The sequence below is a fragment of the Ictidomys tridecemlineatus genome, chromosome 15 (genome assembly GCF_052094955.1).
Source record: "Ictidomys tridecemlineatus isolate mIctTri1 chromosome 15, mIctTri1.hap1, whole genome shotgun sequence".
In the NCBI taxonomy this organism is placed as follows: domain Eukaryota; kingdom Metazoa; phylum Chordata; class Mammalia; order Rodentia; family Sciuridae; genus Ictidomys; species Ictidomys tridecemlineatus.
The window spans coordinates 15,979,214-16,003,774 of NC_135491.1; the positions used below are offsets into that span (position 1 = coordinate 15,979,214).

General features: G+C 37.0%; 1 long non-coding RNA gene and 1 pseudogene across 5 annotated transcripts in view; one reads left to right on the forward strand and one right to left on the reverse strand.

Annotated features, from left to right (window-relative positions):
• Positions 1–69: 69 nt before the first annotated feature.
• LOC106145390 (uncharacterized) overlaps positions 70–24,561 on the forward strand; it is a 53,499-nt gene continuing 29,007 nt past the window's right edge. For 2 of the 5 annotated variants that reach the window (XR_013431173.1, XR_013431174.1), the window contains exons 1-7: positions 70–1,023; positions 1,529–1,608; positions 5,330–5,415; positions 8,337–8,404; positions 11,187–11,247; positions 14,514–14,603; positions 21,425–21,509. This is a non-coding gene — a long non-coding RNA (uncharacterized LOC106145390). Of the gene's footprint in view, positions 1,024–1,528; positions 1,609–5,329; positions 5,416–8,336; positions 8,405–11,186; positions 11,248–14,513; positions 14,604–21,424; positions 21,510–21,863; positions 21,929–24,561 lie in introns of those variants that run through there. The other 3 variants (XR_013431176.1, XR_013431175.1, XR_013431177.1) reach the window with 2 other exon arrangements.
• Positions 7,869–21,879, reverse strand: LOC144371023 (cAMP-regulated phosphoprotein 19 pseudogene; annotated as a pseudogene).

Here is a 24,561-nt window from a genome sequence, read left to right on the forward strand (position 1 = left end):
CAGCGAGGGCCTCTTGGTACTAGGTGTGTTCCACCGCTCGAAATTGATGGGTGTGGCCGCTGGAGAGTCCTCGGGCACGATCCGCACCGTTATCTTGGCAAACGGGAGTCAGTCCGAGGAGGGAAGGGTATAACTTGTAGTGTTTTAACTCTGGATGCATGTGTGCGCGCGCTTGTAGGACCGCATGGGAGGCTAATGTTCGTGGCCGCTGGTTTCCTCTCCACCTCTCTAATGTTCCTTTGTGTAAAAGGGAGGAGTTCTGCTAGCTGAGAATTGCTTCATTACAGCTGCCACCGTTCTTTCACTTTACAGACAACGAGGCTCTTTTGAAGAATGTCTTTTAATGTGGATTTAACCCCTGAAAGCATCAAAGGAAGATGCTAGTGTGGTAGTAGGAGCAAATGTGACTCCATTTTGTTTTATGACTTCATCCTATAAAAAACAACCATGCCAAGTAGAAGAGTCATGACTGGGGCAAGATGTTCTTTTCCTTCTGCTAAAGAAACTTTTAAGAACATGGAACTACCTAATGGGGCATTGTTTCTGTAACTAGGGTAACGGGGCTCTGTTTCTGTAACTGGGGTGATTGGGCTAACTGTGACTGGTTAGGCTTCCCTCCGCTTGGCTGTACTGTCCCGCTCCTGTAACTTAACCTCTCTTTTGCGGTTTTCAGGCTTATAAGGAGCGCCCTTGTAATTGTTCGGGGCTGATCCAGGGGAACAGCTTTATGTTCTGGTCAGCCGCCACCGGTGTGCTTCAATAAAGGCTTGATTAGATTATACGTGAGTGGTCTGGAAGTCAGTTTATGAAACCCTGGGAGGAAGCTTTAACTATAACATCTGGGGGCTCGGGGATCCGTTTCTTCCCTACCCTCACCCCAAATTTGCCTCCAGTGACGGGCCTTTGGACCTCCGCCAGGAGTAGAGGGGAGCTCCTGAGAGACATTCCTCAGCCTCACTCTGAGGACGACTCCAGTCTGTCCTAGGAGGCTCTGAAAAGCCTCCTGCCAGCCTGTCAGTTCTGGTGAGTTGACTCTTCTGTGGGGGAAATGGTCAGATTGGACGCAGTCGCTTACACCTTCCCGGGACTGGACGTTGTCATTGTCTCCCTAGAGATCTCCCTGTGTGACCTCATCTGTCTGTATCTGGGGCCCACTGGAGGCCTCCCTGAGAGGCCTCATCTGTCTGGGGGCAGGACGAGACGTCTGGAAGTCAGTTTATGAAACCCTAGGATGAAGCTTTAACTATAACATTAGTAGATGTCCCATTCCACCTTGAGAGCCCTTTGGGGTGGGGAGGACGGCTTTCTTGCCTGAGGTTGGGTAGAGGTGGTCCCAAATAATTTTGTGGACTTTGAGGAAGATTTAGTGTCCTTTGGTTGTTTTTTCTTCTGCTTTTTCTAAGAGAGGTACACAGGGAGGACTTCCACATTTGAAAGCCGTTATTTTTAAAAATCTTTTTAAAAATATTGTTTAGTTGTAGATAGACATAATACCTTTATTTTTATTTATTTTTATATGGTGCTGAAGATCTAAACCATTTCCTCACATGTGCTTGACAAGTGCTCTACCATTGAGCTGCAACCCCAGCCCTGAAAGTCTTGCATAAAGTAAGTTAACATTTTCTTTCTTCCCTCAGATTTCATTCTTTTCAAGGCATTTTCTGTGTCCTACAACATCTTCCTGAGGAGGAACCAGCCAGCCAGTGATACTATAGTTATGCTTTCTAGCTACACTAGACTTCTCCTTTCTACCCAGTTACATATCAATCCTTTCTGAGCCAAGAGTTTGATAAAAATAATTACACTTCTGGAAGGAACTTTGAAGACCTTTTAATTTTAACTTTATTAAAATTTCAAGCAGAATAGAAAGTATAAATCTTAATGTTTCTAACAGTATAGCTATACAGTATAGCTATAATTAAGAACATATCTTCTATCAATCTTTACCCATTTTCTTCCTATGATAGTATGAAAATACTATCATATAACCAGTCCATATTCAAATTCCCCTAGTTTCATAGATAGATTTTTACAGTTGATCCAGGTAAATTACACACATTGCATTTTGGTGCCAAACTTTAAACCTTGTTTAATCCATGTCAGTTTCCTATTTTTTTTCTTTTGTCTTCATATAATTGGTGCTACTGATTTGTATAAAACCTGTATCATTTGACCTGTAGACTATTCCACATCTTACTTTTGGATAATAGTTTCCTTGTAGTGTATAAATTTGTAACGACATCCCCTATATTTCTGCAAAAGTGTAGCTAGATCTAGATTCAGATAAGATTTTACCTAAATCACCTTTTTAGGCAAAAATAGTTCATGGTTGGTACCTGTTGCATCACATCATGAGGTTCTGAAAAGTGTGGTGTCCCACTTGTGGTGATGTTATACCCATTAGTGTTTACATGTTATCTGTATAATGTTCCCTATTATAAAATTCCCTCTCCTCTTTCTCCTAAAACATGCATTCTCAAAGGAAGAAAAAAGTGAGTATTGCCCATGAAGGGCCTGGTTAAGTTGTCCTACATGAGCCTCCAGGAGTAGCTGGAATTAAGAGATTTGCACCACCACACTCAGGTCTTCTATATATTTGTTTTGGTTTTTTGGTGGTGCTGGGGATTGAACCCAGGGCTTTGTACATTTGAGGCAAGCACTCTACCAACTGAGCTGTATCCCCAGCCCTCTTATGTACATTTTAAATCATGATTTTCATCTTTTCCTCAACTTTTTTCTTTTGATTTGTAAAATGAAGCTCATTTGATCTTGAAAGTTACCCTTTTCAATATAAGTTTCGAATCCCCCCCAATTTGTCATGTGTCTGTATGTTTTTGTATCTCATGCAATTTTTAAATGTAGTAAAATTTATCCATATAATTTTAAGTCATAGAAAGGTTTTTTTCCCTTCTGGAGTTAAGAAGAACACAGCAAGTTTTTCCTTCTAGCACTTTTATGATTTTGTTTTATAGTATTTAGAGCTCTTATTTATTTGCAGCTAATCTTAGTATGTGGTATAAAACATAGATCTGATTTTACCTTTTTTACTAACATTTATTAAATAGTCCATCTTGCGCAGAGATAAGAGATTTTTATTATATTCCATTATCCTGTATATCTATTTATATGCCAAGATCTAGCATTTCAATGACATGGATTTTATAATTTTTTTAAAAATCTCTGTTCTCATTTTTTTTTCCAGGTATTTTCTGGCTATTCTTACTTTTTAAATTTTCTTGCTCATTGAATTTAAATTTAATGTTTCTGGGTCCATACTTTTTGATGCTTTATTTGCATCTCTATCATATATCAAATATCTTATCCACTTGTAGGGAATTTATATCTTTATATTAATTTTAGCCCATGTATTCTCAGTGAGGATGTTATTACCTCCAATGGGTGAAAATTGGTCATGGGAGTCAAAATCTTACTATAATGGCTTCTCACTCTTCAAACTACATTCTACCCAAGAAAATCTTGTTCCTTATTATTTACTTTCTCATTAGCTTTTCTTGGGTATCACTCAAGCAACATTGAATTCAAGAAAGATGCAAATGCAAGATCAATATTTAAAAAAAAAATCAGTCCTACAAAACTATGGCAAAAAAAGGTGACTATAATTTGAGGATTTTCACTTGTTCAGTATTTTTTTGTTGTTTCTTGGTAGTTGTAGATGGACAATATGTCTTTATATCATTTGCTTATTTTTAGGCAGTGCAAGGATCAAACCCTCACACATGCTGGGCAAATGCTCTGCCACTGAGCTACAGCCCCAGCCCACTTGTTCACTCTTGAATTCATACTTCTGTTTTTTTCAATTAATTTTTTTTTGTGTGTGTATGGTGCTGGGGATTGAACCCAGAGCTTTGTGCATACAAGGTTAGCACTCTACCAACTGACCTATATCCTCAGCCCTCGAAGTCAAACTTCTAAAGGTGGCCTGCTGTATGTACTTTCACTATCTTGTGAATTAACCCTCATTGCTTTTGTAACCTGAGCTTGGAGAAGTAAATAAAAATAGTTTTATTATTTCATAAAAGTTATTCAACCTGTTGAATAAAAAATTCTGAAAGGAAAGACTTTATGCAAAGGATCATTGTTATAAGGGAAGGAAACTGGTATAATTGGGAGCATACTACAACCATAAGATGTGCAACCATCTCAAGGTTCAGGCAGAAGAAATTTTCTTTTATGAGAAAGAGCAAACAGGCAAAAAAGAACTGATATAGGCAGTGGGAAGGGTGTAGACAGTGGAGTTGGAGATGTTGTCGGCAGTCATTTGGGCTTGAGTCGCTGTTCAGGGGGTTATTACCATGCTGAGGGGCTGAAGAAAACATTGAGGTCCTAAGAGGGTTGCTTTTCTGGGAAGGGCATGAAAGCTGGGTAAAATACTTCCACCTCATACCTTGCTTATGCATCTTTTCCATTTGGTAGTTCCTGAGTTGCAGGTAAACATAAGTAAAGTACCTTCCTGATGCTAAATAAAATTGTAGGAGGCCGTAATATTGGACTAGCCTCCTTCACTAGACCTTAGCATATATTATCAAAATGGAATCAATCATGCTGAGGTTCCTTGCCACCAAATCAAAAACAAGTTGTCATCTAATCTTCAGAGAAATCAGGAGAGACAACCCAGTTTCTGAAACAGGCCAGGTTCAGTTGGTATAATAACGGATTTTCCTCTACTTTAATCCTTAAATCATTTAATCCTTGTAAAAAAGTAACCTAAAGTGGGCTGGAGTTGTAACTCAGTGGTAGAGTGCTTGCCTTACATGTGTGAGGCACACTGGGTTCAATTCCCAATACCACATACAAATAAATAATGCTATTATGTCCATCTACAATTAAAAAAAAAGTGGCCTGAAGTAATCTGATGTTAATCAGTAACTTTTCTATTGTTCTTTCTTCCTGTTCCCACTTTACAAGGACTTTGAAATGACAAATCTGTTTGACGTGCTTTGTTTCCACTTTTTACATCCCTTATCTATAAAACTAAGCTCTGTGTTTGGGGATGTCAATCAGTGGTAGGGTATTTGCCTATTATGCACAAGACTCTGGATGTGGAATTTCCTGGGCATGTTCTTTCCTATGCTACTGTAGAGTGAAGGTACCCTAGGAAAGTAGCACCTTTAGCGTCCTGTTTGACATCATGGAATTAAGGAAAATTCTATCCTGAATCTCTTCTGCTCTAGCTGGTTTTCATTGGATTTGTGGGAGGGCTAAGATTTTTCCAAATTCCCTCAAAGAGGGAAAGTTTAAGTAGTTCAGAGTCACTCATTTTGTGAGCTCTGAGGCAAGTCTGATCTCATGGCTTCTTTTATTTCTCCAGCATTGGCATCTTTGGATTCTGCACATTTCCAGGAGAGAACCTCGGAGAAAAGATGTGTACTGTCAATTTTAAAAACTATGCCACATGTGAGTCATTATTCCTTCTTTCCTTCTTGAAGGACAATCATTTCATTGTGTGATGTGAATATTCGACTTTTGTATCCCAAAATTTTCTGCCTTTTTTTGGTTCCCTAAGAGAACTGGTCCCAAACATTTCCTATTCCAATAAGTGATACTAGGAAAAAAACACTGACTTCTCTAAACATTTTCCCTCTGTCCATTGTTTAGATGTTCATTCATGGGATCCTTTTACATTTTTCACATGCATAGTCCCTTACTAGGAGCCCTGAGGGAGCAGAAATAAGTCCTCTTTTTTTTTTTTTTTTTAACGGGGTGGTGGACAGGGATTGAACTCAGGGGGCTCAACTACTGAGTCACATCCCCAGCCCAATTTTTGTATTTTTTATTAGAGCCAGGGTCTCTCTGAGTTACTTAGTGCATCACCCCCGTTGCTGAGGCTGTCTCAGCCTCCCAAGTTGCTGGGATTATAGGTGTGTGTCACCAAGCCCGGCTGAAATACCTCCTCTTAAGAGCAGTCTTAGTACCATGGTTTGATGAGTTAGAGATGAATTGTTAATAGGGACATGTAGTAAACCTTGATCTTCTCTACATAGTTTTTCTAGTTGGAAATGACAGCATTTCTCTTTGGATGTTCTCTCAGTGTGTGACAAGATTTTCTGTGAAACTTTTAAAATTGGGTGGGACGGAGTCCTGTGAGGAAAGAGATCTTGACCCTTGTATTCATGTTGTTACTGTAACAGAAATAAATTTGTCTAAAAAAAAAAAAGAAAGAAAGAAATTACTGGACCCAGTGGCTCACACCTATAATTCAAGCTACTCTAGAGGCAGGAGGATCACAAGTTCAAGACCATCCTCTATAACTCAGTAAGATCCGGATTCAGAAAAATAAAAAGAGCTAGGGATATAGCTCAGTGGTAAAGCACCCCTGGGTTCAATCCCCAGTACCAAAAAAAGAAAAACAAGAAGTTTATTCTTATACTTCTGGAGGTCAGAAGTCTGTCATGGGTCGGATAGGGCTTCAATCAGGGTATCAGCCAAGCTGTGTTCTTTCTGGATATTCTAGAGGTGAATCTGTTTCCTTATGTTTTCTAGGATCTAGAGAATGCCCACAGTCTTTGGCTTGTGGCTTCCTTGCATTCTCAAAGTCAAGAATCATATCATTTTGACTTGTATGTTTATAATAAGGTCTCCTCCTCTGACTTCCCTGTTTTTTCAATAATTTTAAATACCCTTGTGATTACATTAGGCCCAGCCAAGTAATCTAGGATAATTTCCCATATCTCTGGATCCTTAATCACACCTGACAAGTCCCTTTTGTCATGTAAGGTAATGTAGTTACAGGTTCAAGGGAACAGGATATGGACATTGCAGGGGTGGGGGGTATTATTCTATTTATCATCATATCAATCTCACCCAGGAACCAATGAGTGAAGATGGTTTTCAGTGAGGTTTGCCTTGGAGATGGCCAGAATGTGCCAGTCCAGAGCTTTTAAATTTAAATTTTTATTTTGAATAGCTTCAATTAAAAAAAGGATTTCATAAGGTTATTTACAATGCTGAATGTACAATTATGAATGTATGTCTTTTTGGCAACAGGGTACCTTTCTTGAGCAGCAATACAATTTTTAAAATATAAAGATGTAGTATTATTTCTCATATAGAGTTATTTTAAAAAACCAAGGTCTTAAGGAATTCACAAATCATAACAGGAAGTAACTATTTTATTAATTTCATGTGCAAATAATTACCAAATCTTAATACATTAAAAATATATGTAAATGCCCATAGACTGTACAAAAATTAACATCCCACTTTGTTGAAAGTTACTAAATACTTCCCACCATAAATATACAAAAACCTATTTTCAGATGTTAAAATTACATGCATGAAATATTAGAATGTTTTCTAAAGCTTGCTCTTCATGGACCAGAATTTCTTAAGTTATTTTCAAATTCTATTAGTCTGGAGACCTGGCAAAAATTGTTTGGAAAGAGTCTATCAATCTTGTTTATCTTTTTGTTTAAAAGGAGAAGAGAAGGGAAGACTTATTTTCATAAGAATTAATTGTTGGGCTGCAGTTGTGGCTCAGTGCTAGAGCACTTGCCTAGCACGTGTAAAGCACTGGGTTCAATCTTCATTACTATATAAAAGTAAATAAATAAAATAAAAGTATTGTGTCCATCTATAATTAAAACAAAAAAGATTTTATTATTGTTTATTAGAATTAGACAGTTTAATGTTCTGATTGCATTCAGTATTTCATGTTCTCATTTCCCCTTTTTTACTTCCAGACCTTTCTGATTAATTGAATTGTCCTATTATACACAGGTTTGTCTGTAGCAATACAAGTACTTGAGAATCATGTTGCTACTACAGTTTAGGCACACATATTCCTTCAATGACCAATAATATTAATATTATCAGCCATAGCCTATTGTCTATTATGTCTTACCACCTCCTTTCATGACCTCTTCCATCCTTTCTCATTTCACCTCAAAATTGTTACCATATTTTCACAAATAAAAAATGAATTTTTTGTTCTAGTGGCCAGTGACTTTCAGTAATATGTCTGTCAACTTCTCTGGGGAGGAATGGGGATGCCTGGACCTTGCCCACAGGGATAGGGATAGGACATTAGAGAACTATAGCAATCTAACCTCACTCAGTAAGCTCTTCTTATATAATAATCAGAATTTGTCCCCATATAATTTCTGCCTCCTTCATTGTGAATTTCTAATTTCCATTCCCAAGGAAAGGTTTCAGTTTGTAGAGCTAGAAATGGAGTACTTCATTGTGTACTTCTGTGTTTATCATCCTTTGGATCATGATACCTTCCTCTGTCACTGTCTCTTCATTGTCGGCCACTGAATGTGATTTGATTCTAGAACTCCTGAAGAATCACCATGTTCCATTTCTTTTCTTTTAAGCTGGATGTATCATCCCTAAGCCAAATGTGCCTTCCTTATTGGAGCAAGGAAAGGAGCCTTAAATGGTGGTAAGAACCAAAACAGGAAGACAGTGATCAGGGAAATGAGGGTTGGTCACCGCAAAGCATCTGTTGCTGGTAGTTTTATGGTTGGTCTGTGAAGTAGCAGCTCTTTGAGATGTTTGTGTGAAACTCTCATGAAAGGCCCAAGGAAAGAAGGCCTGACACCTGGGGAGAGCAGGTGCATTATATCAGTGTGGGTATGTATAACACTCTTCTCTCCTATTTCCCCTTTTGTTTTAAAAAGGAAAACTACCTTTGATCTCTCTCAGGGGAAATCATTCTATTTATTTTTTGAATTATTTTTTCTCCTAGATATTCTTTTATATTTAAACTTGGACAAGTATCTCCAACTAGGAAATGTCTGTTGAGAATTCCTGTGTTCTTAGATTAGGATAGTCAGGATAATCTGTCAGGGGAGGTAATCTTTGAACTGAAACCAAAATAAAGTTAGCCCTGAAAAAAAATCAAGGAAATAGATTCGGCAGAGGAAGCAGAAGTACAAAGTCCTAGAGATATATTGAGCTTTACTTATTTGAGGATTAGTAAGAAAGACAGGGCAATTAGAGCAGAGACAGTGAGAATAGAAAGGAGAGGTGAGGTAACCAAAATAGATTTGATCTTATAGGACCTTTTAGGCCACTGCAAGTAATGAAATTTTATTCTGTATATGGAAACCAGCTCCTGACTGGTTTTGTGCAGATGAATAAGGGATCTTTGTTTAAAAGTCCTGAGGTACTGGGGTTGTAGCTTAGTGATAGAGCACTTGCCTAGCACATGTGAGGCACTGGATTCAATCCTCAGCACCATATAAAAATAAATAAAAAATAAAGGTATTATGTTCATCTACTACTAAAAATTTTTTTTTTTAAATGGAAGCAGGGGTGGGGGGGCGGGTGGCTGGGTTTGTAGCTCAGTGGTGGAGTGCCTGCCTTGCACTACATGAAATAAACAAAGGTATTGTGTCCATCTACAACTAAAAATATATATTTTAAAAAAATAATGAAAGCAGGACTGGGATTGTGGCTCAGTGTCAGGGCGCTTGCCTCGCATGTGTGAGGCACTGGGTTTGATCCTCAGCACCACATAAAAATAAAGAGATAAATAAAAGTATTGTATCCATCTAAAAAACTAAATAATAATAATAATAGCAAGAAGACCATTAGAGGACTAGTTCAGAATTTCACGTTGGCGGTAGTGGCTTGGAATGGGGTTTAATAGATGAGAATTGGTGATATTTTAAAAATAGAATAAATACTTTTGAAGTCAAGTACTTTGAAGGTTGGAAATAGAGTCATCAGGGTTAAGAACCTGGCAGAAGAAAGTCAAGTTATGTATTTGAGATGCTCATTAGATATCCATGTGGAGAAGTTAGATAAGCATTTGGAAGCCTTCAGGTGGTGGGGATAGTCAGGACCAATAAGAAATACGGGATTAGTCTTGTATCATGGAACGGGATGTGAGTATGGAGGACTTGATTTAGACAGAAGGCAAGGCAAAGTGCAAGGATAAACCATAGGCATTTCGGCATTCAGTCAAGAAAAGGAGACTAGTCTAGCAAAGGAGACTGAATAGCTTGTTATCAAGGAATGTAGTGTACCAGGAACCAGTGACAAACAAAAGGAGGGATTTGAGTTGGGTGTGGTGGTGCATTCCTGTAATCTCATGGATTCAGAAGGCTAAGGCAGGAGGATTGCAAGTTTGAGACCAGCCTCAGCAACTTAGTGAGGCCCTGTCTCAAAAAAAGAAAAAGGCTAGAGATGTGGCTGTGATTAAGTACCCAGGGTTTAGTCTCTGGTACAGAAAAAAGGGGGTGGGGAATTTGGTTAATGAGAGATTCTGCCCATTGGTCAAGTAAGATGAAGGCTAAGAATTAGCTATTGGATTTGGCAAGACAAAAGGATATTGGTGAGCCTCACAAGTAGGTTTGGAAATGAGAGGAACAAAAACCTGGTTATAGAGGATTAAAAAGAGAGAAGAAATGAGCCAACACTGGGACAGTGAATTAGCTCACTAGGCAGTGTTAAGGAGTTATTGAGGTGCTCTCAAAGATACAAATAGAGTTTAAAAATGTTTTAGAATTGCCAGATATGGTGGCACACACCTATAATCCAGGTTAATCAGGAGGCTGAGGCAGGAGGATCACAAGGTCAAGGCCAGCCTTGGCAACTCAACCAGAGTGTCTCAAAAAATAAAAAGGACTTGGGGTGTAGTTCAGTGGTAGGGCACCCCTGGGTTCGATCCCCAGTAACACACCCAAAGATTAATATCTATGTTCAAATATATATCATATTGAAACTTCCATAGTAGATCATGTGACAAAAAGTGGTACTAGTATGGATGTTATTGAGAAGCAGTCTAACTTGAATTGAGCGTCAATCATAAAGTATTTATTATGTATTTATTTTTTAGTTGTAGACAGGCACAATACCTTTATTTATTTTTATGTGGATTGAACCTAGTGCCTCACACATGCTAGGCAAATGCTCTACCACTGAGCCACAACCCCAGCCCTCAATTATAAAGTTTGAATAGACATTCAGTGTCAGTTTGAAATGAATAAACATTAGGGTTAGAGTAAAGCTTGTGGCAAAAGCATGTGAAATAGAAGTCTTCACATGGTATGGGGAAGAGGTGTTTTTATAAATGTTAGTGATTGTTAGGGTAATTGGTTAAAATAAGGTGGCAAATGAAATTATGATGGGGGAAAGAATAAATTTATTACTTTTATTTGGAGTTGCATCATGCTTTTCACTTCTAAAGCCAATTGATTACTTTTATCTTTTGAAAGGTGAGAAAGCCGTGTTGTTCTATGTGAAGGAATGATATGGCAGTTCTTGCATACTTTCTTGGTAAGTAGAGCTTTTTGTTGTTGTTGTTTTAAATATATTTTTAGTTGTCAAAGGACCTTTATTTTACTTTTTTTTTAAAATCTATCTATTTAATTGCGGTGCTGAGGTTTGAACCCAGGGCCTCACACTTGCCAGGCATGTGTGAATTACACCACTGAGTAACCACTGAATTACACCCCATCCCTAAATTCACATTTCTAGTGTTTTATTTAAACTCTATTTACAGTATATAGGTTCTAGAATAATTTTGGGGTTAAGTGATAGATGTAATAGTGGCAGGAGATGTAGAAATACAAGAGCATTTTCTTGTGTGAATGATGTTTGTTATTATTACTGTGACTTGTGAAATCCTCATTGTGTTGTGGCTCATATATACAAGGAATTCAGGGCTATAATTGTATATTAAGTCCTCTTAGAATAGTGGTAAAATTAGAACATAAGTGCTGGAGGTGTAGCTCAGTGGCAGAACACTTGCCTAGCATGTGCACGGCCCTTCCTTCAATCTGTATTAGACCACCCAAAAAAATAAAAGTTAAATCATGAAAATAATACTATAATTCTCCACTTAGGTAAATAGTTGGTAGTAAGGATAAGTTAGTTAGGCTTTCCAATACTTGCTTTGCTATTAAAGGAAATAACATCTAGTCTTCAAGCTAATAGTATAGTTTGGCTGTAGATTTATTCATAGTTTGAATTTGCAAGATAAAATAATATTGATGAGCCCGCGCCCTGCTCCGCTTCGGCCAGAAAGCCCCTTAGGCGCAGGGGGAGGCCTGGAGCAGTGCAGGAGTGGGCGGCCAGTCAAGGGCTGGGGTTATGACTCAGTGGTAGCTCACTTGCCTAGCACATGTGAGGCACTGGGTTCCATCTTCAGCACAACATAAAAATAAATAAATAAAAACAAGGGTTTTTTTTTCTTTAAAGCCAGTCAATATAGAGAACAGAAAATAAAACCCTGCATTTAATTGTTCTGTTTAGTTTCCACGTCAGGAAATTATTATTTACTGATAATAATAATAATAATAATAAAATTGTTAAGATAATTGTTAGGAATCATTATACCCTGATAATTATTTCCGGATGGGATTAGTATTGCTTTAAAAGAATATAGAATAACTGGGCATAGTGATGCACACCTGTAATCCCAGTGACTTGAGAGGCCGAGGCAGGAGGATTGCAAGTTCAAGTCCAGCCTCAGCAATTTAGCAAGGTCCTAAGCAACTTAGCTAGACCTTGTCTCAAAATAAAAAGGTCTAGGGATTGTCTCAGTGTCTAAGTGCCCCTGGGTTCAATCCCCAGTACAAAAAAATAAAAAGAGAAGGAAAGAAGGCATTCATGGCAGCTGGAGTAGCATGTGGAAATTCTAGCTGGGAAAGAAGAAAGAATTTGATATATTCCAGGATCTTACATCAGGCCAAAAGGATAGAGCATTATTCTTGAATACAGTAGTGGCTCAGAATGAAGTAAAATGTATTCAAGAACTGGATCATGCAGCAACCTTTAAGACTTTTAAAAAGTATATATTTGTAGTTATAGGTAGACATAATACCTTAATTTTGTAATACCTTTATTTTTTATACCTTTATTTTATGTATTTATCTTTATATGGTGTTGAGGATTGAACCCAGAGCTTCACACATGCTAGACAAGTGCTCTACTACTGAGCCACAACCCCAGCCCCAACCTTTAAGACTTGAATAGGAGTTTGGATTTTATTCTAAGTTAATGTATAAATCATTTGAAACATTATGAGTAGTACTCTCAAATTTTGTTTTATATCAGAAGCATCTGAGGAGATTAATGAATACAGGTACATTTGCATTTTTCAGTTGTTAATAAGTATTAAATATCAACAACATTCAAAAAAATGGTACTAAGCACTAGAGACAAAGCAATGGATGAACCAAAGTCCTTGCTTTAATTAAGCATTGGAGAGAAAAGACAGTAGACCAACTTTAAAAATAGTCTATTAGTGGAAAATACAGTAGAGCTGCAATTACGTATTGGACATTTTCATAACGTGACTTTTGAGCAGACAACTGAAATGAGGGGATAACAAATATAGATAGGGACTGGGTTGTGGCTCAGCGGTAGAGTGATCGCCTAGCATGTGTGAGGTCCTGGGTTCAACCCTCAGCACCACATAAAAATAAATAAACAAAATAAATGTATTGTGTACAAAAAAAAAGAAATATTAAAAAAAGAAATATAGATATTTGGGGGTTGAGGTTGTAGCTTTATTGAAGAGCACTTGCCTTGTACAGACAGGTGAGGCACTGGGTTTGATCCTCAGCAACATATAAAAATGAATAAGCGGGCTGGGGATGTGGCTCAAGCGGTAGCGCGCTCGCCTGGCATACGTGCGTCCCGGGTTCGATCCTCAGCACCACATACCAACAAAGATGTTGTGTCCGCCAAGAACTAAAAAATAAATATTAAAAATTCTCTCTCTCTCTCTATCCTCTCTCTATCTTTAAAAAAAAAATGAATAAGCATGATGGGAGAGGAGGGGAGGGGGAAGGGGGGATAGAAAGGGCAGCAGAATAAAATAGACATTATTATTGCTGTACGTATATGGGTGACTGTATGACCAATGTGATTCTGCAACCTGTACAATCAGAAAAATAAGAAATTATACCCCATTTGATTAAAAAAATGAATAAGCAAATAAAGATTTTTAAAAAAAGAAATACAGATATATGGAAGAAGAACATTCCAAAAAGATAAGTAAGGTAGTGATTTCCCCTGGCTTAGGATGGTTTCTCCATGTGCATGTATTGGTGACTACTTACCTGAACATTAAGGAAAGACCCTTCTTTTTCCAGTTGTTGGGATTTCAGACATGTACTACCACACCTGGCCATTTCTTTCTTTTCCTATGAAATATCTATTTATGCTTTTTGCCTAATTCTATATCATACTAGGGGTCTTTCATATCTCAATTTATCATTTTCCCATTTTATATTGTTTAAGACCTACAAAAATTTGACTTCCTTGTTTCTGCAGGGTTTTCTGAGTCATAGTTATTTTTGTTTTTGTGATACTGGAGATTGAACTCAGTGCTTTGTCCATGCTAGGCAAATGCTATATAAATGAACTCCATCCCCAACCCTCTTTCTTTCCTATTCCCTCTTCCGTTTCATTCCTCTTCCTTTTTTTTTTTTTTTTCATTTGTTGTTGTTGGTTTGTTTGTTTTTTGAAAATTTGAGACAAGATGTCTCCAAGTTGCCCAGGATGACCTTTAACTTACAATCTTTCTTCCTCAGCCTTTCCAGTTGCTGGGATTACAGGTGTGCACCACCCTGCCTATCTTCAAGTCAATAGTTATTGGTATCCCCATTCTACGGTTATAAAAGGTACCAGCCATGTTTTCTTGTCATACTTGTGAAGTTTCTTTTTTGTATTTTTATTGTTATATTAAGTCTCTTGATTTGTCAGAAATTTAGTCTGATTTACACTACCAGGAATAAATTTAATTTTACTTTTTCTCCCCCCAAAGGTTATTTAGTCCTTCTTTTTCAAAATGGTTCCAATACAGTGACTCTTGCAAAGAAAGGTGGTTAGGGCAGAATGAGGGTAGTTTGTCATCTGTGAGGTATACTAGAAAATTATCAGTGTTCAGAATACATAGAGGATAATGGAGAAGCCCAAATGATGCGTTAAAGGGTATCCAGAAATTCACTGTGAGAATTAAACACTGGTAATTAACAATTACCCTAAACTTGAGAAGGCAGTTTGGGCCTAAGGAAAAAGGAATGAATTATACTTTTCTATAAATGTGTGACCCAAACCAGTGATGGGGTCATCGATTCATCAGATAACCTCTAAATGATATTTTTCTCAGTGTACATATCACTTTGGAAAAGAAATCTAGGGGCTGGGGTTGCAGCTCAGAAATAGGGCACTTTTCTTAAATGTGTGAGGCACTGGATTTAATCCTGAGCACCACATAAAAATAAATAAAAATGAAGATATTATGTCCATCTACAACTAAAAAAAATATTTAAAAAAATAAAAAATAAAATAAAGTTATTGTGTCTGTGTTACAATTAAAAAATTATTGGGAAAAAAAAAAAGAAAAGAAATGTAGCCAGGCATGAAGACATACACCTGTAATTTCAGTTGAGACGCTGAGGCAGAAGAATCACAAGTTCAAGACCAACTTGAACTGGGCACTAAGCAAGATCCTACCTCAAAATAAAATTGAAAAAAGAAATGAAGATGTATCTCAGAGGTAAAATGCTCCTGGGTTCAATCCCCAGAATGACAAGCACACAGCATTAATGAAAATGGCCAGTTTATCATAATAAAGTTATATAACAATAAATTACTTTCCCGACAGTTGTAAAATTCCACCTGTTAAAGATAGGAGTTATTAAAGTACTAAACGTGTGCACTGAGCGATTGCCTAGCATATGCGAGGTCCTGGGTTCAACCCTCAGCACCACATAAAAATAAATAAATTATTTTACTTTTTTTCCCCCAAAGGTTATTTAGTTCCTTCTTTTTCTAGAACAGTGACTCTTGCAAAGAAAGGTGGTTAGGGCAGAATGAGGATGGTAATTCTAAAAGGGAGAAGAACTGCACTTAGGGACTGGGGCTGTGACTCAGTGGTAGAGCTCTACAGCATGTGTGAGGCACTGAGTTCAATCCTCTCAGCACCATATAAAAATAAAATGAATAAAATAAAGGTATTGTGTCCATATACAACCAAAAATATTTTTAAAAAATCTGCACTTAGAAGAAACTGAGTAAGTAAAAACTAAAAGTACATTTTCATTCAGGATTCTCATCCATCCAGATAAAAGATTTGTAAGCATATTATAAGCATAATATATTTTAATCATATATTATTTTTTCATTAACTACTGGGTTCAGCTATTGTTTTATTCATGTATCTTCCTGAATGAAATTTTTGAATTTGTTGTTCAGAAGCTATTGTCATCTAATTATAAGAATTACATCAACATAAACTGGCAAATTTGCTGTAGAATTTTTTTGTTCCTTGAGGGTGTAACTATACAATTATCTAGTCTCACATGATTTTTAATTATATTTTTTTGAGGTTCTTGTTTTGTGTTGAAAGGTTGTGCAAAACTACTGTATTTATAAAAATGGCACAAAAGAGAATTCAACAGTCAATGCACATGCATACTTCATTCACATCTTCAACAATGAAAGGTATTTAACACTACAAAACTAAATAAGAATACTAGCTTCAATGGCAGCTGTTAAGCACTGGAGTCACGTAAGTTACACCAGAATGGGCAAATATTGCCCAAATAAAATTCTATTGTTAAAGCTGAAACAGGTTTAAGGCCATTCAAGTTCAAGCACAGTTAATACAAATCTTTCAAAGCCCCTCTTATTTTTTCATTTGAATTTGTGATCTTTCTTCAAACTTGTGGTCTTAAACTTCTGTTTGACAAAATCCAGAAGGAAAATACAGAAGAAATCAATACAGAGGTTACATTAAATAAGAGTAACATACACAGCTATAATTAAGATAATCGAGGAAGGCAAAACATTAAAATTGTAAAATTTGCTTATTACTTGTGGGAACCTTTATTAGAGTTAAGTAATATATACAAATACTTTCAAGTAGATTACTTATGTTGCTCTAACGTGTCCTTTTCATCAATGCACTGTTAAAACTAATCAAAACCTCTACACATGTATATTCCAGCACATACTATGGCTACCTGCAAAGCCGCCAGTCTCATTTAAATGGCTTAGTGAATGAAAGGAATAAAAGGTGGATAAGTAACATATGAGGAGAAATAATGGGAATTAGAAAATTCATGCAGGTCAGCTCTTTTAATCAGCCAGCCAGCTTGCTAGCAACAAGGGATGGTTTCCGTTGAGGAAGGTCCTAGGGAGTGGGAATATGGTCACCAGTGACCTCTTTCTTATCCGGGCCTGCAGGGGAAGTTGCTTGTTGTTCGTCTTTGCTTTTGCATGTTGCAATCCCCAGAATCAAAATATTTTTGCCCTTTCTGCAATCGTTTCCTTAAAAAATCTAAACGTTCAGGCTTTTGTCCCAGGTGAGGATACCTTGCTTTTAAATTTTGCTTCTTCAGCTTTATCTGGATTAGTCACTTTATCTTCTTCCATTTCCTTCTGCTCCTCCGCCGGGGTCACCTCTGGGACTTCGGTGGACATAGTGCTCCCTCTGCCCAGCTGCGCTCCTCTGGCTCCGTGACAACCGAACACTTCCTCTTTCCTTCAAAGGTCCTTGTTTTTGTTTTTGTTTTTTGCCTTTGGGGGCTGTTTTAAAAAAAATCATTTAATAATATTTCCTAGAAAATAAGTCCTCTTCCTACAAAAATCACACTTTATATATTTTAAAAATACCCTTAAGAGTATAGGTACATCCCTTTCTTTATCATAATGATAAAGACAGAGGCATTACCAAATCTGGTAATAGTTTTCTTCAGAGAAACAGGTTTTTTTGTGTGTTTGTTTTTTGTTTAACCTGGTACTGGCGATTCAACCTAGGACTTTGTGCATGCTAGGTAAGCATCCTACCCAGCTATATCCCAGCCTTCAGAGAAATGCTTTGGATAAACCTTTATTGTTCCTCATTCCATGATTTGGTCTTTATTTTTTTTAAAAAAACCATATTCATCCACTCATTTGGGGCATTTGATTTGTGGTGCTGGGAATTCATTCCCAAACTTTACACATGGTAAGCCTGTGCTCTGTCACTGAGTAACATCTCCAGCACAGATACTTTTTTCTTCTTCAAGCTTGCTGAGTAATCATTATTCAACAAATCCTTTGAGATCTTACAATATTGTAGGCATTATTGAAACTGCAAGAGTGGTGACAAGACACAGACTGCCATCTGTCTTCCTGGTTGCTTACACGGAACAATTTCTACTAAGAACTGTTTTGGTCTCATTCATAAAAATTGAAATACAGAGGTCTAATTAACATTCACATTTAAATAGTCAGCAATTTCACATTTTGTTCTTTAATCTAAGAATTGTTTATATAAGTAATACTAAATTTCCAAGAGGTCAGAATTCATTTGGCTATCCATTTGCTGAATTTAACTATGATGAAAAAAATGATATGACATTTGGTTTTAGAAACTATTGGGACAAATTACATCCAAATGCCTTTGTTACTCCACCTTTGGTACTGAGGATTGAAGTCAGGGGAACTTTACCACTGAGCTACATCCCCAGCCCTTTTTTATTTTTTTATTTTGTTTTGAGACAGGTTCTCACTAAGTTGCTCAGGGGTCTCACTAATTTGCTGAGGTGCCCTTGAATTTATAATCAGCCTTTTGAGTCACTGGGATTACACGTGTGTGCCAACAAACCTGGCTACCAAATGCTTTTTTTTTGGCGGGGGCAGTACTGGGATTGAACCCAGTGGTAGTTAACCACGGGGCCACATCTCCAACCCTTTTTTTGTATTGTATTTAGAGACAGGGTCTTAACTGAGTTGCAAAGCGCATTGCCGAGTTGCTGGGGCTGGCTTTCAATTCACAGTCCTGCTTTGGCCTCCCAAGTCGCTGGGATTATAGGCACACACCACCACGCCTGGCCCAAGTGCTTTTTAAAACAACTATGGAACACTCAACAATTCCACACACACTTAAACCAGTAGGTAAGAATTTTTTTTTATAGTCCAGATCCTTTGAAACAGCATATGAAATTAACAGTGGTCAAGGCTTTCTAACTTTCATTATAATCTACTGGTTTCCATTCAGAATTAACATTATGATAAGACATACAGATAGCGTATTTGTCATCATTATGCCCTTATAGTCCTGCACTCGGTAGAAATGGCAATTCTAACACTAAGGATGGTCATTAAGTTATCAAGTCTCAAAATCATCCAACCCTTGTAATCTAATGACTAAATAAACAGATCAATTGAAGTTACTTTCCAACAAATATAGAGGCAGGATGTATTGAAACCAAGACATGCAAAGTAAGTTAAATGACATAGTTTAAGGCTTTTCCAAACTGATTATATAAACAGCCTCTGTATGAGATTTTTGGAAATGCAATAAGATTCTGGTAGTGATGGAATATTTCCCACATGAATTAAACATAAGTTCTTTATAAAAGATATAAAATTATCTCTTTAGAAAATGATCCAAAATCAGGGTTGTGGCTCAGCCATAGAGTGCTCTTCTAGCATGTTCGAGGCCCTGGGTTTGATCCTCAGCACCACATAAAAATAAACAAAATAAAGGTATTGTGTAAAACTAAAAAATACTTTAAAAAAAGAAAATGATCAAAATCAATTCTCTCCCAGTGATTCAGGAGGCTGAGGCAGAAGGCAAGTTTGAAGTAAGTCTTAGCAACTTAGTAAAATCCTATCTCAAAATTAAAAAAAAAAAAAGGACTAAAGATAGCTCAATGGCAAAGTACCCCTATTCAATCCCCAGTACAACAAAAAAGGGAAAAAAAGGAATCCATACTCTGATGTCATTCATAGCATTTAACCATGATGTTCCATAATTGATGATGAGCAGATTTTTTTTCTAAATTATCATAGATTGCATGGTGTATTCTTTGATGGGTGCACTGTGTAACCTGTCAAAAGGTCAATATTATACTTCTAGCGTTTATCTCTAAAGAAGGAACTAACAGACTGAATTAATTTTTTATGAATAAAGTCTTTTTTATGTTTTAATCTGGGAAAATCTTGTCTCTAAATCTTCATATTCATAGGATTTCTTAAAGGTGTAAATATTCTGGTGTAGAGCAAAATTTAATAGTCTGTCCATTTACAATGATTCTCACAATTGTGAATTTTCAGCTCTATAAAGAATGAATGGTGACCAAAGGCCTGGTCAGTTTTCTTACATTCATAAGGTTCTGCATTAGTATGTATTTTCCTATGTTGAGTGAGCTGTGAGCCCCAGACAAAAGGATTTCCCACATTTTTCACTTTTATAAGGTTTCTCACCAGGATGCATTCTCTGATGTTGAATAAGTTGTGAGCCCGAGAAAGGCTTTCTCACATTCTTCACATTCATATGGTCTCTTTCCAGTAAGGATTTTCTGATGTCAGTTCTGAGTCATGAAAAAAAGGTCTTTTTACATTCCTTGCATTCATAATTTCTCTTACCTGTATGTTTTCTGATGTCCATTAAACTTGAGCCATGAAGAAAGGTCTTTCACATTCTTAACATTCATGGAGTTTCTTCTCAACATGACTTTTCTCATGGTGAGCAAGATGTGTAGCCCAAATAAAAGTCTTCCCATGTCGCTTACATTCATAAGGTTTCCTACCAGTATGAATTCACTGATATTGAGGAAGGTGTGAGCTCCAAATGTAGGGCTTCCTCCCAACATGCACATACTGGTGTTGGGCTAGATTTGCACTATGAATAAAGGCTTTTCCCATTCTTTACATTTATGTAATTTCTCATCAGTATGAATTGTCTGATGTTGAGTTAGGTGTGAGCCACAAGTAAAAGGTTTCCTGTACTCCCTACATTCATAAAGTTTTTCACCAGTGTGAATCCTGGGATGTTTAATGAGATGTGATCTTTGACTAATTGTCTTTCTGCAGTGAGTACATTCATAGGGCTTTTCACCTATATGAATTCTGTGATGTCGGGTAAAGTCTGAACCACAACTGAAGGCCTTCCCACATTCTTTACATTTAAAAGATCTCTCCCCAGTATGAATTCTGTTATGACCAGTAAAATTTGAGTACATTCATTTTCTCACCAGTGTGTAGTATCTGCTGTTAAGTTCTGAATCAGAAAGAAGTGTCTTCCCAGGGGATAGGGATGTAGCTCAGTTGGTAGAGTGCTTGCCTCACACGCACAAGGCCCAGGATTCAATCCCCAGCACCACACACACACACACACACACACACACACACACAAAAGGATTTTATTGTACATCTTAGTTTTATACATTTCATATATGCTTTTAAAGCTTCACTTAACAGTTCAGTGGTTTTCAGGCACAGAACTTAGGATATTGGAGCAAGTCTTTTCCTGGCATATAATGGACATTAACCATGATAGTGGATAGTTTTCTTCTGATCTAGCTGCTTTCTTGATTGAATTTTATTAGAGCAAACAGCTTTAAGACATGTGATACTGCTAAATGGAAACAATGAGATTGAAAATGTTTATAACCTGTATTTTCTTAAAGTCTTTAAGATATAAATGATTACTTTTCTCCTAAACTAGGATCATTCAGTGAAAATAATATTGTCCACAAACTATTTGGAACAACTGCCTAAGAACCTACTGTCTTCAGGCCTCACAGAATGAGGTAATGGGATTTCTGTTTGGTATCCCTGGAAAGTGCCTTACTCATATCATAAGCATCCTCATCGGGCTCCCCATTGCTGGCTGAATAGTACTCTAACAACTGTCCTGTACACACTGTAGGCCAACTGCTTGTACATGTTGACTGCAACTTGGTTATACTCTTACAAAGAGATCAACCAAAAAAAAATCCACTTCTTCTTTCTGAAATATCCTCTAATAACTCTAAGTTTAGCAGCCAAATCAAGGTGTTAAAATTCAGGGGCATCAGACAGAGCTGTGACATGCCCATGCCATTCTGCCCTGGCTACTGAGCCTTCTGCTTTACCCATAATGTAACCCATTAATTCTCCACCAGGTGCCTCTGCAACGATGAAATACTCTGGCCACTGAACACTGTACTGTAAGTAAAAGGAATCCCACTGTCATATATAAATTAAAATTAAAAAAAAGGAATCCCGTTTCTGTAAGAGATTCCAAGTTAATGTTGAAATGAAAATGGTTGTCACAGATGAAGGTTGAGGGCATGGTCCTTTCACCACAGCCGCCATCCCAGAAAACCAGCTTATCTCCTCTTCACAGAATTTTTTACCAGTATAAATTAACTGATGTTGAGCATGGTGAGAGGCAGAACGGAAGGTTTTTTTCACAGTCTTTAAATTCATTCTCTCCTATATTGAGTCTCTGGTGTTAAGTAAAACCTGTGTGCTGGTTCATAGTTGGCATTTTTTCATAAGTCAGTATCACCTGCTGGAAATACTCTTCCTGATTTTCCTTTTGTATTTGAAATTGACCGTTGCCTTCCCATCACCTAGAACACAAACCTTCAATGCTGTGGTTTCTATAAATCTGCATTATCTCCCATGGGATAATTCTCTTTCAAAAAAGTTAGTTTTTGATAATAACTTCTTGGTCTGACACCTGGTCTGTGTGGCTGGAAGACAAGAAGGTAAACACACACTATTTTACTGTCCAAAAGAAAATTAGATGTCCAGTATAAATATAGAAAGTAAATCCTAAGTTTCACAAGAAGAAAATGATTTTAAAGTTCACAGATTCTGTGCAATATGAAAAAAAAAAAAGGCAAGAAATAAGTCAAACTTTTAAAGTGCTAATAAAAGTTTTAAAAAAAGTTTAGTCAGGTGATGAGAGACAAAGTTTTGTTTGGGCCATGTTCATCTGAGGAGTTTGATAAATGATTCTCTGGGGCTGAGATTATGGCTCAGGAGTAGAGCTGAGCACCACATATAAATAAATAAATAAATAAATAAATAATGTATTAACAACTAAAAAATAAATATTAAATTTTTTTTAAAAAAATGATTATCTGCATACCTCTTCAATAACAGAATAACAAACTAAAGACTTTTAGTATGGTATAATGAATTCTTAGCATATGTTAGTTGTTGGAAAATAATTATAGAATAAACACATTATAAAACAAAAAGAGAATGAATGGTACATAGGATGGAGTAGGGGATGCTAGGGACAAAGTAGCACAAATGGAATAATCTAATCATATGATCTATCTTACAGTTTAATCCCTTCATCCCTATGTAAATTATTATGCATAGTGCTTCCACAAGATAATAGCATTTCCAGGTACTTAAGCAGTCAAAGAAAGATATGAAGGAAGGAATGTGATTAGATCTTCTTATTCTCCATTTGCCATTCTACATGTAAATATTTAACCTTGCTCATTTCTTCTACTCTGTATAGCCAAATCATTTTTTGTCATATAATCCCAACCAAAGTGCTTTATTTATTCTTTATACCATGGTATTACTTATCCGTTTTATAGTAGCTTTGGTTGTTTTATGCTTTCAACCCTCTTCTGAGATCTTCTATTTCCCTTCTAGTCAAGGCCAAGGAAAGTATTTCAGAAAATAGCTACAAATACACAAGTAATGTGTGAGACACTATGATGAACATTTTATATAATTCTAAGTTTAAAAATGGGAAGGTTGGGAAATAACATCATTGGTTTAATATACGGAAAGCATATAGTCCAGAATCACCACTCTACCAGGAACTCCATGACACACGGGGTAGGTTATATTTACATTGATTGAGTTGGTTTTGGGTGATATTTCAGATAGGAAAATAACTTGAGAAATCTGCCAAAGCAGTATGAATCTGGCAGGAGCTAGAAATTAAGTAGAAGTCTTACTATTTTGAGGATTATGTATTTAGGATTCAGTAAAAGCATCATTTGGTTGTGCTATAATTTTTTTCTTCAGAACTTGGGAATTTTTCCTGGAAACAGAATTTCTTAGGAACTGAGCAAGGATTCAAGCAAAAACCAGATGAGTTAAAAGGCAGTTCAGTCACAAGATATGAGCAGTATAAATTAACCACAGCAGAGAGACTATTTTAGTTTACTGATGTCACCTTTTGGTGATGGGGAAATTAGTGACCTTGACAGAACTTTTGTTTATTTTCTTATTTTTTAAAAATAATTTTTTAGTTGTAATACCTTTGTTTATTTTTATGTCGTGCTGGGGATTGAACCCAGTGCCTCATGCATGCTAGACAAGCACTCTACCACTGAGCCACAACTCTGGCCCCTTTTGTTTATTTTCTATATGATTATCAGAGGTTTGTTGAGGAAATTGGGAATAATACACTATTTCTATGAAGCACCTGGGACAGAATAAGTGCTGACTCTAACCCACATCCCATGTGTGAGGTGGGAATGGAGTTCCTCTTGGTGTAATGGGCTGGCTGCAGGGGAAAAGCTAAGAAAGAGTAGCAGAAAGTAAAAAGCAAGAATGGGACAGGCTAGCTGATCTTAGGAATCGAGCTTCCAAACTAAAAAGAGCAAAATGGAGCCCGCACTTGATTTATAACAGGGAATACCAAAGGTTTTCCATGGAATGATCTTTGCCTAATAAAGTAGGAGGTGGGCTGTCCAGTTCCCAATGGGTTATGCCCAACTCTGGAGCTACAAGAAGGGTCTTCCCAGAAGACCCGCGATATAGGTCATGTGCCTTGGGCCATCAGATAGTTACCAAGGATAAACCTAAGTCTCCATGGCTCCATACCAAGAGAAGACC